This window comes from Podarcis pityusensis (genome assembly GCF_964106645.2).
Source record: "Podarcis pityusensis genome assembly, chromosome: 4".
NCBI lineage: Eukaryota > Metazoa > Chordata > Lepidosauria > Squamata > Lacertidae > Podarcis > Podarcis pityusensis.
This window is the reverse complement of record NC_138027.1, coordinates 71,494,170-71,519,995: the sequence shown is the minus strand read 5'-3', so window position 1 is coordinate 71,519,995 and position 25,826 is coordinate 71,494,170. Positions and strand designations below refer to the sequence as shown.

At 42.3% G+C, this 25,826-nt stretch overlaps 1 long non-coding RNA gene across 2 annotated transcripts in view; it reads right to left on the bottom strand.

Moving 5' to 3' along the window:
• Positions 1–429: 429 nt before the first annotated feature.
• Positions 430–25,826, bottom strand: part of LOC308474885 — a 56,399-nt gene continuing 31,002 nt past the window's right edge. For both annotated transcript variants that reach the window (XR_013984994.1, XR_013984995.1), the window contains 2 exons: positions 908–965; positions 430–713 (listed from right to left, as the gene is read on the bottom strand). This is a non-coding gene — a long non-coding RNA (uncharacterized lncRNA). The remainder of the gene's footprint in view (positions 714–907; positions 966–25,826) is intronic.

Genomic DNA, 25,826 nt, shown 5'->3' with positions numbered 1-25,826 from the left:
AGCAGGATTGTTATAACACTTACAATGTAATAAGGCTAAAGTTAAAAATAGATATAAAATGAATTTGAAAAATGTAATTAGATGCAGCAGAAAGAACAGATAAATATTGGAAACCAGGGGTGGGGGTTGGGGGAAGTCCAGGGATTCAAGTAATCTCAGATGTGTAAAAAATTGAAAATGATTTAAATGCATAGAACACTGTTAAAAAATTAAAAATGATTTTTTTTTTAAAGAATGCTTTTCAGATCAGGTCCCATGCGGCTGCTTTTCCTTCAAAGTATAAGCATCCAATTTAAGCACAGGGTTGTTTTTTTAAAAAAAAAGAATAAACAATATCCCAACTGAACAAAATCCTGACTGAATTTTAGAGAAAATCTCACTCACAGTCTTGAGAAACACCTCAGTAGCTTACAGCCAGCACTCATAATATTTTGGAAGTGGTTATGACACCTTTATAACATTTCTTTACAATAAAAAATGCATACAGTTTTGCAATCAAAGCATGCCAAAAGGGAATCACCTGGCTTGGCTGCCTTAAAGCATAAGCCACAACTTCAATTTGCTTTTATTAAACTACCTCTTTTGCAGTCTATTATGGTAACATTTATAGTTCCAAGTCTTGCACATGACTTTGTAGAGTATGTAAGATCCAGAAAACAGGTTTCACAATCCACATTCCATCACATCCACAAGCACCAGTGGGCATCTTGTTTCTACAATGCAAAAAGGGAAATCAGCATCCATTGTCTTTCAGTAAGTGTGATAGCATGACATTTTATTACTTTATTTAGAACACATGTGTCCTGCTTTATAACCCAAAGAGGTTTTCGAAGCAAGTGACAGAAGATTTGTATGGTTCAGTCACATTAAAGTGTACTATCAGGAAATTAAATAACAGATTTCCTACCTTTCTTCTTGGTCTTCCATGGTTTCACTCTTCAGCTACTGTCTGTGAGGCAGCTTTCCTATGAAAGACAAGTATTACACCATTATGATTCACCTTTCTTTCTTTCTAAAACATGCTTTCCAGTCACTGTCTTGAACCATGTTGCTAAAATGATGGTTACCAGAATCATGTTTAATCATTTGTGTGTGGATTTTTAAATTAAATAATTTATTTAAATAATAATAATAACCAAAGTCATAAAATGATGTGTACCATAAGTGTTACAGTGGACATGTGCTGAACTGTGATAACTTTATGCCTCTGTCCACTTCATCCCCAATCTTTTTTAAAAAGATTACAGTAGAGTCCTACAGGCAGCTCCACCTCTGGCAATTGAGGTTACATTTCTGTTCTGGAAAAAGACAGACTTTCTGCAGTTTGAAAAAGGAAAGACAGAAGATGTCACATGGATCTCAATTTGTTTTATGAGCGTGGCATGGCCCAATTGCAATGTGAGGTCTCTTGAATCATGAGGGTGCCAAGCCCCAGCTCTGTTTTAAACAGTTTCATTCATCTTTTTGCAAAACCATCCAACAAGCTCCTTAAGAACACCCTTCTCTCTGGCTGAGTAATAGTCCCGAGAGAAGCAGTGTTATTTCATTCCGGAAAGAAGCCCTAATGTCCCTACAAATACAATAGAAAAGGGCTAATTGTATCCTCCCTGAAACATCTGCAAAAATGCCTTTCTTGAGGCAAAAAGAGAGAGACTGATAAGATTTTAGTAGCAGGAGGGGAAGCAGTTGAAGCAAAGGTTTGTTCTGCAGCTTCCATGCCAGCTGGCACCACATCAAGGCCAAAACATTACTCGGTGTAGTACTCTTTAATCACCTTTCACCATAGTTGCTGTAACCGTTTGTCCTGAAATGCAATCACCTCCTTAGTCAGGACTCTATTAGGGGAAACCAACAAAATCACCTCTTTGCACATGGCGTTGGAAACTGTGCGGAATATCCTGCTGTATAAGAAGCACAAGGCATTACCATTCACTCAACCCAGATTCCTCTGGAGGTCTATTTGCACCGCATTTTCAATTGCACCTCAGCAAGGAGGTTCAGCTTTACTGCTTTGAATGAGTAAAAGTGAAGAAAAGTGCTTTTGTAGGGAGCTGACATATAGTAGACAGAAATCCCCTGTTTAGGGGATTAGGTTAAACACTCTAGCAAGCCCACATGGCTCACAGAGACGCCATCATGCATCTAGAACAAAAGCCTGGCTTTCTGAGGTGAGCATAGAAGTGACCCCACAGTATTCTCCCTTCTCTTCAGAGACACTACATGTTTCCAAGCCATCTTCTGTGGTATTGATCTGGGAACAGTGGGAAACGGCCATTCAGGCATGCTTGGGGTTAAAGAAACAAGTCTTATGCAGTAAATCTAATGGCATGTCTACATATCAACTCTAACCCCCTTCAGATTAATCTCATACTGTCCCAAACCTGTGACAGAACTTAGTGCAGAAGCCAAAGTGAGTTGACAGCTTGCGAGAGCTGTCCTCTGGGCCACAGGTGATAGAGGTGGATCAAAATCTAGACATTGCTACATTTCAGGATAGGTTAATGTTCCAGGTCTTATGGGATGATTATAACTCAGCAGCAACTATATCTCTGGATAGCTCACTGGTTCCATACTGAGAGCCTGTTAGCTAGGGACAGAAACCAGAGGGATAAACCTGTTAACTTTAAAAAGGAGTGCTTGTTTGCCCTGTACTCATAATTATAGTACTGCTTGGACAGTAGATCTAAGGAAAGGGGGTGGGAGAAAAGTTGAGTAATGTAGAATATGGTTTCCAATTGGAAGGACTCCCCAGATATTTGTCTCACACCAGCAGGAAGTCAATGGGTCTATGAGTGACCTGGGAAAAAAGGAGGCACAGGAAAATTTTCTCAGGAAAACATCCAGCCTGAATGAACACAGACAAAGGACAGTAATACATTTCAGAAACAATATGTTTCAAGGCTCGGTTTGGTATTTGTCCTTACTGTGTCCAGCACCATTCATACAGACTGGCCTGAAGGAAAATAATTCCTGATTAAATTAGCAGTCAGACAGTTTTTTGTACAGGCGTGGGTAGCCAATACTTGGTACAGCTCTGCTTCCAACAATATGTTTAGGAAATTAATTGAATGGAAATGGCACAGTGTTACTGTTTTTAAGTTGGCAGGACATTTAATTCATCCATTCATTTGACTAAACCCATTTTTTATAAAGAAATCAAGGACAGATATCTGAAGATGCACAAGGAAAGTGAATTGTAGCTGTGGACCTCAAAACATAATGTTTATCTTTTATCTTTAACCATGGTGAATTATGAACATGCGAGCATGCTTGTACTCAATAGCAAAAGTTGTGGCAGTTTTTCCTTCTCCCTCAGTTCTGTTGTGCTTCCAGGAACTAAGCCATGGTTTGGTTTAATATTGCATTGAACCCAGGCTCATGGTTTGTAGCCCTTAGAGCAGTAAACTAAGGACAAAACTAAGCTATAGCTCATAATATGTCTTGAGTGAGAGAACCCATGAGCCTGGTTTCAGGCATAACACAAAGCCAAATCATCTTAGCTCTGAGTAGGAAAACAGCCACAAGACTGGGGAGGAGTGAAATGGCCACAATTTTTGCTGTAAGAACCTGCACATTCCCACATTCACACTTAGCCATGATTTGGTTTAGCATTGTATGTGAACCAGGCCATGGCTTCATAGAAGAATTGTGTTCCGTATCAGATCAAATGTAATCATATGCAGTTCCACAAAGCTTTTTTTTTTAATAGGGGAAAAAAATCTGGTAGAAATGTCCTGTCTTTTTATAAATAATCCATGCTAAATTATATATTAGAAAATCTTGCCATACTCTAAAGATTAGTCCACACTGTTTTATTCTTGATGAATCTGTTGTTTTAGACTTCAGATGTGTTGATAAATTAATTTTAAATGTGTTTTATGTTTGTTTCATTCTTTTAATTATCATGGATGCAGCTCTGAGGGCTTTTATGGTGGAAATTTGGCTTCTAAATAACCTTAAGTATAAATAAATAAACTACTATACAATACATTACTAAGAAGCAAAAGTGGGGGTGGGGTGGGGGGAATGGACAAATGACTTCCAAGTGAAATCCAGAAATCTCACTTCAGACATTAAAGTGGAAACAGGAGTCAAGGAAACATGAATCAGCGTTCCTTTCCCCCCTTCGCTTAAGGAGAATGGGTCTTGACTTCACCTATTATTGGAAATGGGATCAGGCTGGACAGGTGATGTTTCCAGATTGCCCATTTAATGAGCAGAATGATTCAGTTGCCTAGACATCTTGCCTCAGAAATTGGTCCTAGAGAGCTTAAACACACCCTTAAAGCATAGCTAAGGCCTCTCAACCATGCGCTCAGTGTTATCCTTCCAAGAAATGGAAGAGAGCAAAAAAAGCCACTTACCTCATCCAAGTGATACTCTATGAGTGCCAATTTGTATCAGCCTCTCAGCAACAGTGTAAAGTTCAAAAACTGGAAAGAGCTTTCTCCTCCTCCTCCTCCTCCTCCTCCTCCTCCTCCTCCTCCTCCTTTTAAACAACTATCCAATATAATAGGGGAATCTCAAAAAAGGTAGGATCTTCAAGGCTTGCTATTGCAATACGCCCTTGTATGTATCTTGCCCTGAGCTTCCTATGTTACCATTGCAGTTGTGGTAAATGGTTTCAGGGATGGTGAAGGATAGCGGGATGGTGTGGTTAGTTCAGATACTAGAATCCCACAAACACACAGAGAGATCATGGTTGGTGCCAAAGGAAAGCCTTTTCTAGGCCTAAGGACCACATTCCATTCAGATCAACCTTCTGAGGGCCACATGCTAGTGAAGGATGGGGCCAAAAGCAAAAGTGGGAAGATCAACAAATGTAAATTTTACCTTTGTACAGTACAATAGTTTCTACTCACTTATGCAAGAAGCATAAAGGGCCCATTCCAGTCAGGCAAAAATGCTCGACGCTGGGCTCGGGAGGGCTGTGGGCCTAAGATGACTTCTAGAGACTGAATAGTGAAACCCGGCGGGCATTTGGCCCCTGGGCTTGAAATTTCCCTTTCCTGTCATACAACATGAAACAGTTAATGATTTGGACTGAAATGAATGGAAGAATTGGATTTCCTTTGAATTTTTCATTCTGAAACTGGGACACACACCAGTTTTGCATATATTGCTAAAACATTTCCATTACAGCCTGAAAAAAAAATTAGCTGTCTGGATTTTCCTTCTAAAAGTATGGTGTAGATTTAAGCTTAGACATTTGTGAGCTGCTATGACCATGCGGGAACCTAGAAAGGGTTCTTAATACATTTCTTATTAGACAGCTACAGTTTTACAAGTATCATTACCCTACGGCTGGAATCAATACTGGGCAAAAATCTGTACACATTGTATTTCACGTATATGTGGCTTGGCTCTACCACAAAAAAAAGTGAGCTCAGACCTATTGAACCCAGACATATGTGGCTTTTCCTTTTGCACATTATGCATATGGAGGGATGTGCATTGCCAGCATTTAAAAGGAAAGTGTTGTTGTTTTTCCTCAACCAGCAGCAAATGGAAAGTACAGAACACTTGCATTTGCCGTTCAAATAGTTTACACGTGTCTAGTGTTTTTGCTCTGCTCGAGGTCTTGATTTAATTAAAAGCTACATTTGGTGGTGTGAAGAGAAAATTGTATTGCCTCAGGAAACAGAGAGAATAATAATAAACTTTTCATGGATTCAGACTCTGAGAGGTAGAAATGCAAGGTGGTCTGAAAATAAATTATGTAGACTAGATATGCAATGTATGTTTTGCACCAACAGAAATATTTTGGGTTTGGTGATTCTTGACTGATAACACAGTTTTTCTTGTTATAAGTTTGCATTTTTATTGCAATTCTCATGCAGAGTTATGATAGAACTGCAGCACACAATGTCTTCAGAAATATCAGTCAATATAACTGCAGTTATGAGCATTTGGGAACTTCCACAAGGCCATTTATCACTGCATCAGCACAGTCACATCCTTACCAAAGTGTTGCCACTTATTATTTGCTCAAATAATCCAGATTTCCCATTTCCACGGAAAAGCCAATAAAGAAAGAAAGAAACCTGTGGAAATGGTGAATCTAGATTAAATTTAGGGCAGGAGGCGAAATATGGAATGCATTTTGATGAGGGTGATACCATGCAGATTCTGACCTGAGAAAAACTGGCATACAGCATATGAGTTGCATTGAGTCCAGAGTAAACTGCTCTGTAAAAGCACCTTATGACAAGACAGAGAATATTAGAAATCCTATTTTCATATTTTGCTGCTCCTCTGCACCCGCTTCCCATCCAGGTAAGCTACAGTGCCACCAGTTTTGGGAAGGCAGCTCAGTAGCTCTGCCCCACCATCCCAGCTGCTACAGAATCTATGCATGCTAGTGAACTTGGTCACACACCACCATTTTATTTGCTCATTTGTGAACATGGATGTGTCAATAATGAGCAAAATTTTGACTTGTGTATGTGGTGAGTGACTGGAGGGGGGGGGGGGCTTTTGTTGCAAGTACAGTCCACTGTACTTTTTGAAGGCGCAGGGGTCCAGAACCCTGCTTGAGATAAGCAGATCTGGATCTGGTCTGTTCTTACATGGAAAGCCATCTGAGAATGACATGTTTACCACTTTGGGTTCCACGTTGGAAGAAAGATTGTGTGGGTGGGTTATTGCAAAGGAAGAAAGAAAGTGGTCAGCAAGGAAGAGAGTAAACCACTAGTGGCTGACCTGCTCACCTGACCTCTGGTTGGTCACATCACTGCTGCTTACTGGGAGGGTGAAGGGAGATGTTTTGATGAGGTCAGCACAATGCAAACACACCAGCAAGAGCACTGGATTTTCTCAGCCAGTGGTGTTTGCACCATGCCAACCTCACTGCCTCTCCCTTCACTGTATATCTTCTTGTGAGCAGTGACACAACCATCCATAGGTTAGGTAAGCAGAATCACCTGACCATGTCATCTACTACTAGAGTAAGCATATGGACCAACCCAGAGTCTTTCATTCATAGGAGTTTTGTTGGGACAGTAAGGAAACTACTATTTGTCTGACCTGTGCTCAAATGGTAACATGATTAATTACTTCTGTTGGACCATCTGGCCCCACTGGCTCTTTCTCTGATGTAAATGATCTATGAAATTGTTTTAGAAAAAAATATTAATACTCTGCATCTGACAATAACAGAATATCCTTCTGATGAATAGCAGAATGTACCATATAGCTGTTTGAAGTGAGACTCCATGGTTCCATGTGAATAAAACCACTTTTCCCCAACTGTTTCCCCACATAATTTCTGTAATTCAGTTAGATACAATCTTATCATTTCCTCAAAGTGTCTAAACAATACCTGCATCATGCAGACTCCAGCATTTTAACACACATTGCATATATATTGCATTACCTAAAACCCATTGCTGAGCATTTTGGCAATACTACTCCAGTGTGTTTTCTGGGCTTGACATCACTGCATCTGGTTAGTGTCTAAGCCAAGCAATCTTCATACCCTTGAGACCAGTTGTTATTACCGCAATAGTAAAGCAGAGTATGATTTCCTATGTCAGGAAAAAAATCTTAATACCTTTTGTTACCATATGTGTTTAATCGTGAGTAGAACAAAGTGCGCTTGTGGAATCATGGCTGTACTTTGAAGACTCAGAGGTAATGTAAAAAAAAATTCAAGACCATCTGTGTTCCTTGTGTAAGCTCCAGTTTGCTGTTGAATCCGTTTCTTTTCACCAATACTCTTCCATGAAATAGATTGACAACACAATTTACTACTCAGCTAAAATACTTGGAGTTAAGAATGTAGAGTTTCACCAATGTCAATGGGACCGAAAGGTAATTCACATGGGATCAGATCCCAAATTTTTGAAAAACAGTTTATGACATAGCCCAGCAAACTTTCCACAGTGGCACACTAGTTGAGTTACAGTGCTTTCAGTTTGTACCATAGGTCTGTGAGATAAATATCTCACTCATCCATAACAAGGGCTGGCAGGGAACAATATCATTAACTGACAACAACAGCGAGCCCAGCAATAACTATTGGGGAAAGGGAGGAGCAACGACGAACCCAACTGAGTGTTCGGATTATTTACACCGGACAAGAGGGTACACAGAGACTGAACATGGAGCCCGGCACCACTTCCGTTGCGAAACTCTGCAAGCTATCCGTGCCTCCCGCAAAAATCCTCCTCAGGCCTCTTTCTCTTGCCGGTAGCAGAGCGAAACACAGCGGTGAGAAGCAGAGTGCAGCACGTGTGGAATAAATCAGAGCAGACACAAAGCAGTCCTTATCTACTCTTGCGTTTTAATCATGAAGAATAACATCATAAATTCAGACCTGGCGAGAACTGACACATTCTCCCTTTCGCATCGCGTCCGAAAAACAGACTGAAACACACGGAGTCAAACCCCTCCCTTAAGTGTTTCTAACCACGCCTCAGGAAAGAGACGTCACCAGAACTCTTTAACTCTGTGAGTTCTGAAACCATTAACACCCCCTCTCGTCACGAATCCTGAGGGAAACTGTGAACCCCTATTTACAGACCTCTTTGAGTTCAACTCACTTCCCATTGCCTTTTGCCTCCCACTGGCATCTATCCCAGGCAATTGTTGAATCCCTTCCACACTCCCAGAATCACACTGTGCGAAACCAACCCACGCACTGGTGACCTGAAACCTCTCTGGTGGAATGCCCTTTGTGGTCCGAGTTGACCGCCGGAGCACAACCTCGGGCGCTCCTCCTGACCCACTGGGGTCAGCAAGTGTGTCTCCAGCAAGCTCAGAAGACTCCCCCTCTGACTTGCTGCGTCTTCGGGCTTCCTGCACTTGGCTAACAGGAGATGAAGGCTCACTCTTGGGTTCTCTCTTAACCTGTGGAGAAACCCACCCCTGTGCTTGACCATCATCAGCAACCTGGTCTTCAGCAACGGGCTCCGCCTCTGCCTCTCCTTCCTCCCTTTCTTCCCCTTCAGAATCAGACAAGCATTCTGAGAGAAAATCAGAACCATACCTAGGCTGTGACCAACCATCCTGCTCAAAGAACTCAGCATGCTTGCTGACCAGCAGCGTGGTCTGATCACCCTCTGGGTATGCAAACTTCCACCCATTTGTTGCAGGATCATACCCACAGAAGATCATGTCCTGGTACCTAGGACCACCCTCCTTCCGTTGCGCTGTTGGTATTGGCACTGAAGCCTTGGAACCAAACGAACGGAAGAAATGCACCTGTGGCTTCCTCTTGTGCAACAGAAAATACGGTGTGTCACCTACATCGTGATTGTAGGACCTGTTAAAAACAAAGCTGGCAAACTTCCCAGCCTCACTCCAAAAGCTCTGAGGCAGCCCAGAGTCACACAGTAAAACCCTGACAACTTCAGCCAGTGCTTCACTCCTGTGCTCTGCCACGCCTCTCTCTTGAGGAGACTTTGCACCCGTCACCTGGTGACGAATTCCCTTTTCCTTGAAGAACTCCTTCAGAGCAGACCCAGTGAACTGTGACCCACGGTCGCTCCTGAACGCTTGCACCTTGGTGGAGAACCTTAGTTCCACCTCCGCAACCCAATCCTGGATGAGTTGCGCCGCCTCTCTCTGCGACCTGAGAGAAAAAGACCATAAATTCTGGGTAAAATCATCCGATATCAATAGCAGAAACCTGGCCCCACCCAGACTCTCACACTTCATTGGTCCCGTAAGGTCTGTGTGAATCAACTCAAAAGGTTTTGTGGTTACCCTCTTTACCCCGGGAAACCTGCACCTTTTAACCTTGCTGCATGCCCTGCACACTAGGGATCCCTCACATGGCGTGATTTTACAACCTTTGGTGCAGCCTGGCAGCCTCTTAACATCCTCCAGACAAGCATGAGACATTCTCTTGTGCCATACATGAACACATGAATCATGGCTGGGAACACTAGCACACTGCGCCTGTGCTTTCCCTGCATTCCCACCACCCTCCAGAGGTGTTTCCAGAACAAAGAGATTGTCCTTGCTCTCCACGTTGACAAGTTGCCTCCCCCCTCTGAAAATGGAACAGGTATTATTTTCAAAACAATTTTTGTATCCCTGCTTCGCCAGAGCAGAAACCGATAACAGGCAACACTTCATCCCTGGTACAATGAAGCACTCCAGCTCCGCCTGCAAAACAGAAACATAGACATTTGCTGCTTTAGATACATTTCGTTTTTTCCCGTCAGCGAATTTACAAGTCATTCCAGTTAAAACAGCCCTGCAATTCCGCAGCTCCCCAGCAGATGGCGTTATCAGGTGATGACTCGCTCCTGAGTCCAGCACCCACTTCACAGTTGTGTCCCTGCTGGCATTGCTCTGTAGCGTTGCCATGCCAACAAATGTCTGGCTGCACCTGTCCTTGGCAACTTCCGTAACCGCAACTTCCTGCGTTGCTCTGAAGACTGGACTTATCTCAGAGTTCCCAGACAACTTTGCAGCACGTATCTCCCTCTGCAGCAGATGGCTGGCCTTGAAGCCTTCAGCTTTGTCGTGTTTCCCAGGCTTCGACTCACGACGCAAACAACTCTTGGCAGCCTTTGGAAAAAGAGGCTTCTCTGAGCTTTTACCGCTCACCGCCCCCCCACTGCTCACAGGGCTCCCAGGACGCTTTCCTGCACCCCCAGTGATGGGTAAAGGGCCCCCAGCAGCTTGCCTCTCTCCAAGCTCCTCACGCAGACATGTTACATCACCCACGCAGCTTTTAGACTCTGCTAAACCAGCAGCAGCAGCAGCAGTGGCAACAGTCCCTTCGCCCCCCTCAGGGGTCCCACAGCCTTTCCCAGCTGTGCACCGGCTTTCCGTGCTTTCTTGCCTTTTTTTCTGACCTGATGCAGCCCGCTCCCGGCCCTGGCTCCTGCCCCCAGCTTTACACGCTTCCTGGAGAGCTACCCAAGCGACCTCAGGCTTCCTTGCATCCAGAACTATAGGCCTCAAATCAGCACTGACGTTCTCAGCCAGAAAAGTAAGCACACGCTCCTCAGCTTCACGTTGGCTTGCACCAGCCCCAGCTGACGTAGACATCGGCGTGACTGTTTCCCAGAGCTTGGCTCCAACTAGGGACAACTCTGCTAAATAACTCCACTCTAGCCACGAGTTGATAGTTAGTTTCGCACACGGCAGCTTAAGCTCAAAGCCGTGTTCCTGTGACTGAGCCATCTCCTCCTCCCCGGGGGCTGAGCTTACTCACGTCTCCCGGCTCCGGCAGATCGGCTTCTCCTCCCAGCGAGCTCCTTCCAGCTTCAAAGACACAGCTCCAGAGCTCCAGCTGGCCCAGCAACTTTCCTGCTGGCTTCCCCCACACGTGGGACGTTCCTGCAATGCTTCAAAGCTTTGGCGAGCACCCATAACCTGTTCGGATTATTTACACCGGACAAGAGGGTACACAGAGACTGAACATGGAGCCCGGCACCACTTCCGTTGCGAAACTCTGCAAGCTATCCGTGCCTCCCGCAAAAATCCTCCTCAGGCCTCTTTCTCTTGCCGGTAGCAGAGCGAAACACAGCGGTGAGAAGCAGAGTGCAGCACGTGTGGAATAAATCAGAGCAGACACAAAGCAGTCCTTATCTACTCTTGCGTTTTAATCATGAAGAATAACATCATAAATTCAGACCTGGCGAGAACTGACACATTCTCCCTTTCGCATCGCGTCCGAAAAACAGACTGAAACACACGGAGTCAAACCCCTCCCTTAAGTGTTTCTAACCACGCCTCAGGAAAGAGACGTCACCAGAACTCTTTAACTCTGTGAGTTCTGAAACCATTAACACTGAGAACCAGAATTTCATGTGAGAGGATCGTGTCCTCAGTTCATTCCGTCTGCTGCACTTATCCATCCTCATCTGGTAATGTCAGAAATATGAAATTACATGCCCCAAATCTCTCTCCCTCCCTCCCCCTATATTTTACCAGCTCTAAGAATGCTCTGGAGACAGTCCACAAATAAATGGCTTACAAGAAATGGGTTAGGAAGGGGAAAGGAAAAGAAGCAAATTCAGGTACTGTAGAGAAGAGGAGACATATGGTCCAAACTGATGGAAGGAGTCTGGCTGACTCACTTTTCCTTCTGATGCAGTCAGGTGGAATGGCTGTGGGTGGGGAACAGTCAAATGACATTTTGTTTATTAGATGAATTTATATTTCCACCCCATAATATAATTTCTCTGGGCATCTCACAAAACAAAAAGAATTAAAACATAATATAAAGCAATAAAATGATTAAGAACCAAAAACACAGGTGATATATTAATCATGCAAAATATGGCAATGTTAATGAGAGTACATGAAGCTACAATCCAAACCCCCTTTGCACCAAAGTGGCCCTGTGCCAAGCCCTGCCAGCCTCCACTGGCCTCTGCTTGCAGGAAGCTTCAAAACAGGAAGTACTGGGGTAGGGAGAGATTAAGCTGGCTTTGGGAGCCATCAGTATCTTAGCTGCCTCCACTGCTGTCACTTGATGGCGTCAGGTCTGAGCTAGGTGCAATCGCTGCACCAGCTCCATGCTGGCACAGCAGTTTGCTTCCACCAACTTCCCACCCTGGCCAGGATGGGCAATGGGTTGGCAGGTGCAGCAGTGGTTCAACCTTGCCCTGCCACCATTCAGCTGTCTTTGGATTGTCTCATTAATATACCGTATTTTTCGCTCCATAAGGTGCACCTGACCATAAAGCTCATCTACTTTTTTTGGGGGGGGGGGAATTCAAGAAAAAAATATATGTGGCTCTTGGGGGCTTTTGCGGGAGGTGGGGGAAGTGAGAGAGCCTTGCTCTGTCCCTTCCCCCACCTCCCGCAAAAGCCAGGGATAGCCGCACGAAGCCTCCCCAGGGCAGCGGGATGAAGGCTCCCCGCTGCCCTGCGGAGGCTTCGCAGGCTACCCCAGAGCTGCTTGACCCAAAGAGCAGGTCGGGGAGCAGCGGAAAGGCTGGCGGTGGGGGAAGCGCAGCCCCAGGGACCACACATTCACTCCATAAGACGCACAGACATTTCCCCTTAGAGGAAAAAAGTGTGTTTTATGGAGCAAAAAATACGGTATTACTTATAAGACTAATCATGATTGTTATGGTAATCTGCATGGTATAGTAGTCCAGATGTCACAGGCTGGCAAAAAGACAGATGATGATGATGATGATACTTTATTTATACCCCACACATCTGGCTGCATTTCCCCAGCCACTCTGGGCGGCTTCCAGCAAAATATTATACAATAATTCATCAAATATTAAAAACTTCCCCAAACAGGGCAGCCTTCAGATCACTTCCAAATGTGTAATTTGACCTTGAAAGTAGCAAATGTACCCTGCAAATTAGTCACTGGGGGAGTGGGGGGATACAAGTAAAAGCTTGAAGATTTCATAGCCTCTTCTTTCTTCTGCTTCTGCTTGTCAGCCCTGAGATTGCTTGGTGATTTAATTTAATACTAACTTGTAGCAGAAAACAAGCTGAGATCTTGAAAAGAAGTGCCAAGTACCTAATGTTTCCTTAAGCTGAAGGATTAGGCTTTCCCGATTGTCTAAAGATAACATGACACCTTTCAGAACACCACAGTGATTAAAATAACTTTATACACTTCACTGGGCATTTCCCCTGCTTCTTAACAATGGGAGCAATCTCAAAATCACTATACTGTAAAAAATAAAAACAAAAAACTTTGGAACCCCAAAAGTGTTATGTACACACATAAGAATGGTCAGAGGTCTACTACTATTGTTTACAAACCATAGTTCAGTTTACTTTACAGATATGCAAGAGTTCATGAAGAGAGCCATTGAGAGGTGTGGCCTAGAGATAGGAAATATGGCTCCAATTCAAGGGTCATGGATAGAAAGTCCTAAGCTTTATCTGTACCCCATTCTGTACTCTCTGGAGGAACAGGAGAACCCACAGAGCAATGCCTGGAGGGGGAAGGAGAGGGATGATCATTCCATCTGGCAAGCAGAATGGGAACAATTGTATTATCACAAAGCTGAATTCCACCCATGTCTACCAATTACTCAGCACTGAGTGAAATTGATTTTAAAGAATTAAAATGACTAGCTCAATAAGAGAGGAAGTCCAGCCACATTGAACTCAAAATGGTCAAATGAAACTGAGAGCTGTTTCTTAGACGGATGATAAATTCTTGGAAGAAGGGCTTAGTAAGGCTTACACAATAACCTAACGCAATAAGTGTCAACTATGGTGAAGACAGAGATAGCTCCAGTCACAGGTCCAGTTCTTAAATAACACCGGGCAGCATTTGTCCTTGGCTATTTAAAGTTTCTCAACAATGAATATATGTATATATATATATATATATATATATATATATATATAGCCTTCCATGAACAGTATTCTTGTCATCAGCTGCTTGCTTGTCTTACCTCCCAGTCTGTTTTTTGATCCCCTTTAAATATACTGCTAGTAACTCCTGTCTGGGTTTGTCGGCTAATGTTTTTATAATCAAGCATCCTGAATAGATTGAATTCCAGACATCCTGTAAGTGTGGGGGAATCCAAAAGCACTTCACCAAAATAGAGCTACTGTGAAGCCTCCAGTTTGATTTGTCGTTCACGTATAATAAAGAGACGGAGATGCCAGAAGAACATATTTCTTCTTTCTTTTTATTTTGTTTGATAAAGAATTAAATAAGGCCGATGGAGTAATTCATCCCAGATGGAAGATTTTCCAAATTTAAGTTAATTACTGAGTGTGGCAGTCCTAAATATGGGCACTTAAACACAGGCATGATGAGATTTTGTTATCTCATTCAATTTCATGTTAATTTCCTATCCTAAATTACCTTGTACTGAACGAAGGCCCATCCAGGTTATTAGTCTTTTCTGTAACATGACACAATCATAGTGTGTTGGTGGCTGATATTTACTGCGTACTCATAATTCCACTTTATTAATTGTTGTGCAATGCTTCCCCAGTGCTCTTGCATTATTGAGATCTGGAAGGATACTCTTGCACTATAGCATGACGAAAGTGGAACAAAAATAATAATAAACCAGGACTTTTGTAGTATAAAATGTTGGAGGATTTCAGCCTGGGTATCAAAGATGCATGGACTAGAAGCCAATTAGTATGTCTGTCACCTTTGGCAGGATCATGTAGAACGACCCCAAGACATCATGATCATGAATAATCTTGAATGCACAATGAAAAAGAGAGTTTGAACATGGGGCCTTTTGCAAGGCATAATGTTCTACCTCCTGAGCTAGGGTTCTTCCAAAACTTGTGTGCTAGCTGAGACAAATTTAGGTTAGGCTATAAACAAGTTATTTTCAGAAAAGGCAAGAAACTTTCTGCGATTGTAAAACATAAAATATGCTAGTTAACCATCTGGCTAGGTATCCCACTTCTCCTGCCTCAAATACTGGCAGATCATTCAGCATCTCTGCAACTTTTCACATTTACAAGGTATAATATTCACTGAGTCTCACATGCAAGAAACGGAGACACGATGAGTTTGGCCAAATTGTCAGTCCCTTGCATTGTAAGGGAAGAAGCACTGAATCTTTATGTTAATTGTCAGCTGCTTCATTCCTGAAACCAGACGCTGTAAATCTATCATCTAATTGACTGCTCTGATTAAAAGTTTTCTAGACAAAGCCAGTAGGTATTCATTTTGAGCCGGTTAGTCTCCTCTTTTAATCTTAACATCTGAGAAAGTAGCACATTAAAAAACAACACTTATTACAATGCCTAAACTTCTTAGAAGTCAGGTTGACCAGTGTGAAAGTTCTTCTTCTTCTTACAGCATTAACCTTAGCATTGTAAGCATGTTTCTGACATTATACTAAAAATATGCATTCGTATCATATGAACTGTTTTATAATTCTGAAGCAGCACAGAACTTTAGAGAGGTGTATCATTTAGGAAGGGCAAGGGTTAAATGGCTGGGGTGGAGATGCTGTACCAGCTTCTTGGCAGGTGAGCTGTTGCTTACTGGCAATGGGAGAGGTTAGGAGGTGGGGAGGTCAGTAGAGTACAAACATACCGGCAAAGTCAATCCTGTGTCCCACTTCAAGGAAAGGAGCACTCCTGCTTTCCATGTTTCATGGAACTGGTTTTGGAAGCCACAGTCTTCTATATATACAACACTTTATATACCAATTTTCCAAACATACTGGACTAATATTCAATAAATAACATGATACCCCATGAGCGCCTTCTTATATGCATATAATGTACTGGCATTATATCATGGCCTACATGCTCTTCTAATGCAAAGTGGTTTGGTCTGATGGGGGAAAACTGAGCCACTGTCTATCCAAAGGAGTAATAACCAACCTGTCCAGTAAAAGTGTGGAGCCAGTTTGATTTTTTTTGGGGGGGGGGTGGCGGAAGTGGAGGAAGACAATGTATGCTAAGAAACCTAAAAGGAGTTTCGGTGTGGCGGGAGGAATAGATTGAGCCTGCACCTTCTGCAGTTAAAGCTATGGCTCTTTCATAGTTCCCCCTATAAAGATATGCATGAGATCCCAATATGGAAATAGCTTGGGTACCTCGCTGGTTTGAAGTGAGCATCTCTTAAAAGTGAGCTCTTAATTGTGAAGAGGTATGAAGGAGGGTTGCCATATTTCAAAAACTGAAAATCCGGACACAAAACCTTTTTTGGGCAGAGTTGTTTGTTGAGTTTCTTTTGCAAACTCTCGAACTATTTTTAAGGAAATTCCGTACGTCTGGAGAAAATGACATATGAGTCCATTCTTAAGAAGCATGAACAAAATGACATTTGAGTCCATTCTGCTTCTTGCTGTCCTACTATGTTTTGTTTCACCCTCATCTTCTCTGAGTTTGGATTTCGGATGTTCTAAATAATTTCAATAAAATTAATTAAAAATTTTCTTAAAAAAATTACTAAGATTTACGGGGGCTGGCAGAAGCTGCCCTGAGTATTGCTGGTGCAACTTTGGGCTTAATACGCTGCTTCCATACCCCGCTAATATCCACCCTCAACTCTATAAGAAATACAAAGAGCACAAAGAGACAAAGAAACTCTTCTTGAATGATCCTGATCCTCTGAGGCAATTCCATCCCATCCTTGGGTAAGGAGAAGCCTGAGTCATGAAACATGGCATTTATGCACATCAGTTTATATTAAGAATGTTGATGCTATCAGGGTTCCGACTTATCTCCTGCCTTTATTTGTTTTGGAGTGTCTTATGCAATTCTTTCGAGCTGAAACCTCACAAGAAGGAGAACTGTATCCACACCTTGTTTTCGCAAGCAAACTTAACAGGACCGTTTCATTCTCCCCATACTCACCCAAAGTTTCTAATTCATGAAACTAAAAACGATAGAAATTTGAGAAGTGACATGGCGATGTTTTCCTAGATTACCACTGTATGAACAGATTTTTATTATAATATAGAGCTCCCAAACGAACTAAAGTATACATAAAATAAGCAAAATGGAGGCAGGTCATCTAAAATAACATAACATAACGTAACATAGGGTTCAGATGAAGAGAATGATGTCGGGATCAAATTAATAAAAGTCGGATTTCTTTTATTTTCTCATGAACAGCTATTTCACTGAATATTCCCCTTTGCACTATAGACTCAGTGCATTTATTAAAGATAATCCCCTTGAACTGCAAACACAGGCATTGTGGCACCAAATGGGTAAAAGAGGGGCAGAAATATATCCTGTACATTTTATTAAATTACAAAACCAGGTGAAGAATGAGTAGTTTAATAATAATAATAATAATAATAATAATAATAATAATAATAATAATAATATATTTTTGCTATCACCGGCGGGGGACTGAATTCACTTCCAAATAGATCACAAGCAAATGGAGTTTTTATCCCTTTAACCTTTCCAAGTAAACATCTGTCTACCCTCCGTTATATAAAACCACCACATAATTTGGCATGGTATCCTCATAAGCTTCTTAACAAAGATCCAGGTCTGGGATAATAGGGCAATTATTTCTGCTAGGTCAGAAGTGTTTTTGAAGCTTGCTGTGTGTCTGCCTGCACTTGGGTAGATCTAACTACTGTTATCATGCTCTCACTTTCATTAATTAGAACAAAACCCCTTGCAATTATTTTAAACCGGTGAGGTGCCCATCATTTTGATGGGCTGTATATGTAAACCTCTGTGTGTTAAGTGAGTGAGAGGTAGGATGGGAACAGAGGGTCTTTGTACAGAAACATTGCACCCCATCATTGCTAGGGGAGGACAGGCCACATGTTTCAGGGATGGTAAGCAGATTTGCCACCATTATCGTGTTGTCGCTAAGCAAGGCCCTTCCTTCTTCCATATTAGCGATTAATAGTCATTCACTTATACTGGAGAAAGGAAGGGATAGATAACTGGATATGTGATAAATCTGTCCTTACCATACCTGTCAACTGCCCTGGAAAAACTGGGACATCCTGTTTTTCAAGCTACAGCATGGCAGCCATTTGGGGTGCCTTGCTTTCTCATGACTTTGGGCCAAGATTTCACCCCGAAAAAAGCATTTTTAGGGGGTCTGCAAACTTGTGCAACTCCCAAAATGTGCGTTTTGGGGCACTGTGCCTTAAAAAGTGCTTTTTCTGGGTCTGTGATTGCACAATTAAGTGACTCGCACAGAATTCCTGATCTAGAAGATGGTGTCCCAGATTTGGGCCACATCCTGTTGGAAGGTATGTCCTGCTTACTCCTGTTGGGGAAAAAACCCTTTGCAGCATGTTGTGACCTCAATGGGCATAGTCATGCCTAACTGTAACTGTGTATGGATTTTCTCTGGGGCCAAATAATTAGCAACAATAGTTTGAGTTATTACTGTCCTGTACTGACTTTTGGACGACGATTCCTCCATTAAATAGAAGGAACCTTTGGGTGCAGCCTACTGTCTCTTCGTATTAGAGTAGCTAGATCTGAAATAGTTTTTGATATTTTCAGTATTCACATCCATTGGAAATAAGCATTTGCTGGGTTACATCCAACTAAGGTTTACTCAGAAGCCATTGAAATTAATAGGTTGAAGTTCATCATGTCCATTAATTTCAATGGATCTACTCTAAGTAAGACCAGAATTAGCAGACCCATTCAGACTGTCAACTGAAACAACCTAAATCGATTCTGATCACACTGTAGATGTGATCCACTGGTTGATGATGGCCAAGATCTGTAACATTTGCAATATTCATAACAAAATAAACAGAAGAACAGAAGCCTGAACAGTTACAGGATTTCAGCAGAAAGTTACAGGACATGCACTGATCACAAACAAAGCAGTATGTCAGCTACAAAACCTTTGCAGGGACAAGCAGCGTTAAAAATAGGAATTTGCATACCAATTTGCAAAAAAGAGGATTTTTGCATATTCCCTGATACCATCATAAATCTAAATCTTCATTAATGCACAATAAAAAGGACATGGGCGGGGGGATCACTACTCCAGAACCATGGGCTCTGATATTGTAGTAGAAGACCACAAAGCAAAGGTAAAGGGGCAATCTGTCTTAATGGCTATTTACAGCTTCTTCCAAGTGAAACATTTCAATATGCTGACATGGTTGCAAATCTGAGAAGTGACAGGGTGTTAGTCAGATAGAGTATAATTTTAGTAAATGGTAATAATAACAGGCACCAAACTAGTGTCTGGGTGGGGAAAGGATAATTATGTGATATATACCATACAGTGAGCTTTCCTAATTGCTACTTTGGGGTCAAAGAGGCTAGCAAAGGTTCTTGTCATTTGCAGAGCTAAACAACTCTGAACTATAATCATACTTAGCACTCTAGACTTGACGCTCTCAATATCAAAGTGTCTCGCGAGCTGCGGCTTCCGACATAAAGTGAGCTTAATGAGAGGAAGTACGGGATATTTATTTACATAACCGTTCACCCAAATGCCATAACAAAAGTCAGACCTTGGAAAAGAAGCTCTGGTGGTTCTTGGACTGTTGTCATGCCATTTCCTCCTGTCTTTATGATTCTTCATCAAAGGAAACAGTGAGGGTGTTCCTGCGGTTATAATCACTGGCCCTCCGCTGAGAGATGGTTGGAGGGTAACGTCAGTGGACTTTGAAAGCGGTCACGAGGAATGCGAAAAATCAGCAGCTATTTGTGTTTGTTACACTGGGGATTATTTGAAGAAGAATTCTCACCTCTGCTTTTCCTGGGACTTCATGCTCAGAGAAGGTGCAGTCCATTGTTTTCAAATCAAGAATAGACATGGTCACACATGCATTATATTGGCTGGAGGGTTTGATTATATCTTTTGGCATTACAACTTCAGATGGGAATGTCTCATGATACATAAATGTCAGTGGCATCAGTGCGCCCCTCCAGATGTCCTTTTTATTGTAATCCATGGTGATTTGGACTCATATTCAATCCCATTTTCCATGGCTGCAAGGTTTTGGGGTGGACATACTGCTTCCTTTCCAATCAATGCATGTCCTGTATCTTCCTGCTGAAATCCTGTTTTCATACCACAAATCTTCCAAAGAATGATGCGTGTGTGTTGTCCCACTTTTCCTGCACTATAGCACAAGACAGCCACTCTAGAGGACAATAATATGATGGCACTGGGGACGCATTGCATAACAATTAAGAAAGACAAATTCATAGATGGATACTTGAATAGAAATCTATTTTCATGAGTCCCATGAAGATGTTGTGGAGTGGATGGTCAGATCCAGAAGAAGAATGGGAGGTGCTTGGGTAGTTAGAACTAGGACAACCCTGGGGAAGGTCCTTATTGGGATGGCATAGGTCTAATCAGGACTCCAAGAGGTGTCTAAGCTTGGGGAGGGGGCTGGTCATTTAGGGACTGGATCCAGGGAGGGACCAAGTAGGCTGGCAGTCGAATGTTCTGCCCTCTAGCACCAGACATCTCCTGTTGTGGAACCTCCCACAGAACCCCCTCCTGTCAGGGAGAAGCCTCCTCCTTCTGGAGAGGCAATTGAGAGTAAATCAGATGCTAGGCCTGTGCTGACACTGCCTCTGTCTCCAAGGCCATGAAGAAGCCAGCATCAAAGACATGTTGCAAAATACACACACACATTCTGAGTAGACTTTTTGAAATCAATGGGCAAAACTAACAAGTCCATTGGTTTCAAAAAGTCTACTCTGTGACGTAGCTGGATACAACCCTTATTTTGAATGCTTTCATTGGAAAGTGACAGATCTTTTACTACAAGCGATGCACCAAGCATTCTCTTATGCAAGGCTCAGCTCTTCCACCTCCTTGCCAAAAGATTCTGATCTTTAATAAATTCATTTGTCAGCAGAAATAAACTATAATGTGGGTTTCCATTCATTCCAGTGAAATTTGTAGTCATTAGCTTCATATTCACTTCTGGCACTAAACACACACACCCCACATTAAATTTACTATCTCCATGAGGAATTGTGTAAAATACGTATTGCCCCTTCAGCTTCAAAGCAGTGCATGCTTTTTTATTGGAGAAAACCTCTCTCATTAAATGCAAACAGGCAGTGGTCATGTACTTAAATCTAGGCAATGATAGCCATTGGAGGTGCACTCTGGTCAAATCCACACCACATATTTAAAGTAGTACCATACCACTTTAAACAGTCATGACTCCCCTCACAGAATCCTGAGAAGAGTTGTTTGTTAAGGGTGCTGGGAATAGAAGAGCCATACTCCTCCCCACAAAGCTATGATTTCCAGAGTTCACTGAGAAGAAGGATTGTTAAACCGCACTGTTAATTGTAACTCTAAGTGGAGTGGGGCTTGAAGTGGTGTAACAGCATCTTAAATTCATGGTACAGGTGTGGCCTTAGACTTTGAAGAATGGCTTCTGCTTGGCTGAGAGGCAGAAGAACTGTCTGCACTGCCACAATATTATATCAGATAACGGGGACACAGATTATATTTAACAAGATTGATTCTAGCGCTCACAGCCAAAAAGTTCTGTATGATATTTTTTAGTTCAAAATCTGATGTCTGGGTGGGGGAGAGAAGCTGGACAAAACTTCATGGTAAAGTGGGAGCTGGAGTTGCGAAATTGGAGCTTCATCCCTGTCAGGACAATGCTAGGTCATCATTTATCATTTAGTCCTGGAGCTATGGGGGAAAGTATATGCTAACTATTAGCTGGTGGCACCAGGAGGAGCTTCAAAAACCACCAGCAGTGAGTTCTTGTCCTCCCGAAAGAATTTTGGCATCTCCTGAAAAATCAGCTAAAATGGCATCTTCATTTTTGTCACATGGATGTGGTGGTGGCGAATTTGGGATTGAGCACTTTTGCATAGCCCTGATTTCTTTAAAAAACTCTCTCTCTCTCTCTCTCTCTCTCTCTCTCTCTCTCTCTCTCTCTCTCGGATTAGTACTAAAATCACAGTGCGTGCATTTGTGCTTACACATACATATATAAATTTAATCAGCTTGCATTGACTTCTATATGACCAGCTCCTTAAATGAATTTAGAACTGCAGCCTTCATTTTGATGTCCTTGTGCTCCTACAGAGTCACTGAAGCACAGCTCAGGAGTTTGTACTTTATTAAGATCAAGTCAATGTTATGACCATGTAACAACAAGAGCATAATAGGGGGCAGACCAGATATAAGAATGCAGCCAATCTAAAGGCTGTTCCACAAAAGCTCATATGACTTGAAAGAACCATAAGCCTACTCACTGTGATGTCTAAAGCATGTTGCAGTGTTGCATATTGCACCTGTTCTAATAGCATTCACTGTAAGACTTAGCCCTGGATTGTTGCTTATCTCCACCCTCCTGTGGGATTTCAGAGAAGGCAGAGGAACCACCGCGTTCTTGCTCTTGTCCCAACGGTTCACTCTATGGAAAAGAATACTTTGGTGGCTAATTAGGGCAGCATCCAGTCTGTTTTATGCAGCAACACAAAACAGACGAAACATTGGAAAATCTCGCCTAAAAATATTGAGGTTCAAAGCAAAAATGTATCATGAGTCCTTGCCTACAATTACAATGATTAAATTAACAAGAACACATGGAAGGAAAAACAGAATGTGATCCAAAAAGATGGATTAAATAACCATGTGTCCTTCACAGCAATTTGTTTTGGGGATTTTTCCGTAATTCTCATCCAGTTTTCTCCCCAGATTTTGGTTTTTTATTATTACTATTATAAATATATACAAGCCATATAAAACTTATGGACACTAATAATAAGTGATCCATCTAATAGTCTATGAATAGACTAAGATCACTAATTCTACTACACAGTTCACATAATGAAATATTTTGCATAGCAATTTTTTATACATTCATGTCTATGTTAAATTTCAGGCCACGCCCATTGGCCCTTGCCCATGGGTGTGGCATGGGTGGGTGTGCCATGCATGCTCTTCCAGTACATCCATCACCTAGCAACAGAAGAGGGGAGAAAAATGTATCCATGTTGTTAGGCAGTCCATGAGGATGGGTAAGGGAGGACATGTGTATGTTGAGAACATTGTGGTGAACCCTCTTAATTACGACTCATTTCACTCTGTTTTTTATCAACGACAAGGATGAAAAGAGAAAAACTGTTTGCAAATGTGTCAGTGACATTTGGTGAGGTGCTGTTACAGCATCCCATTGCCCTCTCTGCACTTTCCCACGAATGTGGACTCGCATAGACATGCCGCTGTCCATAAGAGGGGAAAGTATTATTCATGGCAGAAGCACATCTGGGGTGAAAAGGCAATGATGGCTGGTAGTTATTTCCAAGCTTCATCCTATAACATAAACCTGGCTCAGATTGTAAGCCAGAAAACATGATCTGTCAGAGAAACGAGGTTGATTTTGGACTCTCCCATTTCCTCCACATATTGTTCTTTCAAACAGAATGAAACAATTAACAAATCTGTGGATCATCTGACTGACCTACTTGCCTAGGCAGCTTAAAACGTGAGTTGGCAGTTCCTGGAATACAGCAGCAACAGCCACAGGCCTCTGTTCCATTGGCTGCATCACAGAGCTCCTTTTCATCATGAAGTTTCTGCCACTGTCTTTAATGAGTTGCTGATTTGCATGTTGCACTGCTCATATGAATAGACCACATGTGTGTGCCGAAAAAGATAAAAAGAAAAGCACAACATATTACAAATTGGAGCTAAGATATTGCTTACCACTGCGGGTGAACCTGGACGGCAGATTCAGTATAACAGCTGCATGGAGTTTGTGTGAAAGCACTTAAAAGTGTAGGATTTCAACATGGTTCATGTCACTTTGAAAGGCTTTTAGCCTATGTAATGGTCCACAAGCAGACAGTGTCTGCACTCCAGCATGATGTGAGATGACAGAGACTGTTGTCCCAACATTGCGTGCCTATGTGTCAGTCACTGGACCACAACTAAGAACTTTTTTATTTAAAAAAAAAAAAATCAGCCACATTGTGGCCTTCACACAGCTAAGTATTTTTTGGGAAGCATCTACCACTGATATTAATTTTTTGTAATCTTTATTCTTAGATCTTATTATGATATGCATGCCAATTGTTCAATTTTGTTGTGTACTTCTTAATCTATTGTTTATGGCCACTTTTGTAATTATGTAAATCTTCTCCTGTCGTAAGCCACCTGGAGCATGGTTTTAACTATCAAAATAATGGTGATGATATAGCCCCTGTCACTTGTAGGTCCTTTTGCATTTTCTTCATTGGGATAAAACTGGTCAATCACATAAGTTGATAGTTGAAGCAGTTCACAGCAGACTTGCGCTTCAATGATTCTACACAAGAGGAGGCTACCAATTACAACCGCTCCTTCCACATCAAAGCAGGATCTAGCATACTCCAGCACCACAAGGGCTTGCTGCTTGGACAAAGTGTCTGTGAACTATAAGAGCTGGATGTCCAGCTGATTATTAACTATTTATTTTCAGAGCTCCAGTTGGGTATACTCAATGTAACTGTGCATGGAGGAAAAGAATCCTTTAAATAAAACACCTTATTTGCATCCCTAGTCAAATCTTTCTCCTCAGATGTTTCTTTTTCCTGGTATAAAATGTAAAGAGCATCAAGATGTCAATCTGTCATAGAAACTTCCGCTGCTGAGATCCTTGCATTGCAGGGGGTTCGGCTAGTTGACCCTTGGGGTCCCTTCCAACTCTACAATTCTGTGGTTCTGTCTAAACCAAACAGGTCTTTAACAGAGATGGTTTTCCCTTGAAAGGATTCTTGTAAATTTAAGGAGTCTTCTTCTTCTTCTTCTTCTTCTTCTTCTTCCCCACCCATCTGGCTAGGTTTCCCCAGCCACTCTGGGCAGCTTCTAGCAAAATATAAAAAATAATAAAATGTCAGACATTAAAAACTTCCCTGAACCAGGGCTGCCTTCAGATGTTTTCTAAAAGTTATGTAATTCTATATCTCACTGATATCTGATGGGAAGGTGTTCCAAAGGGAGGATGCCACTGCCGAGAAGGCCTTCTGCTGGATCCCTGTAACTTTACTGCTTAAAGTGAGGCAACTGCCAGAAGACCCTCAGAAGAGGACCTCAATGCTTGGGCTGAATGATGGAGGTGGAGATGCTCCTTCAGGTATACTGGGCCGAGGCCATTTAGGGCTTTAAAGGTCAGTACCAACACTTTGAATTGTGCTTGGAAACATGCTGGGAGACAGTGAAGATCCTTTAGACTGCTGTTATATGGTCTTGGTGGCTAGTCTAGCTGCCGCATCTTGGATTAGTTGTAGTTTCCGAGTCACCTTCAAAGGTAGCCCCATGTAGAGTGCATTGCAGTAATCCAAGTAGGAGATAACCAGAGTATGTGTGATGGCCTGGGATTCCGATTCTGAGAGTGAACCGGAGGAATCCCAGCCGGCACAGGAGTCCCCGCCTCCAGGGCCGGCTGAACTGGGGCAAGGCCTAGATTCTGAGGAGCCTGCACCTGTGCCAGATCCTCAGGAGCAGGCACCAGGTGAAA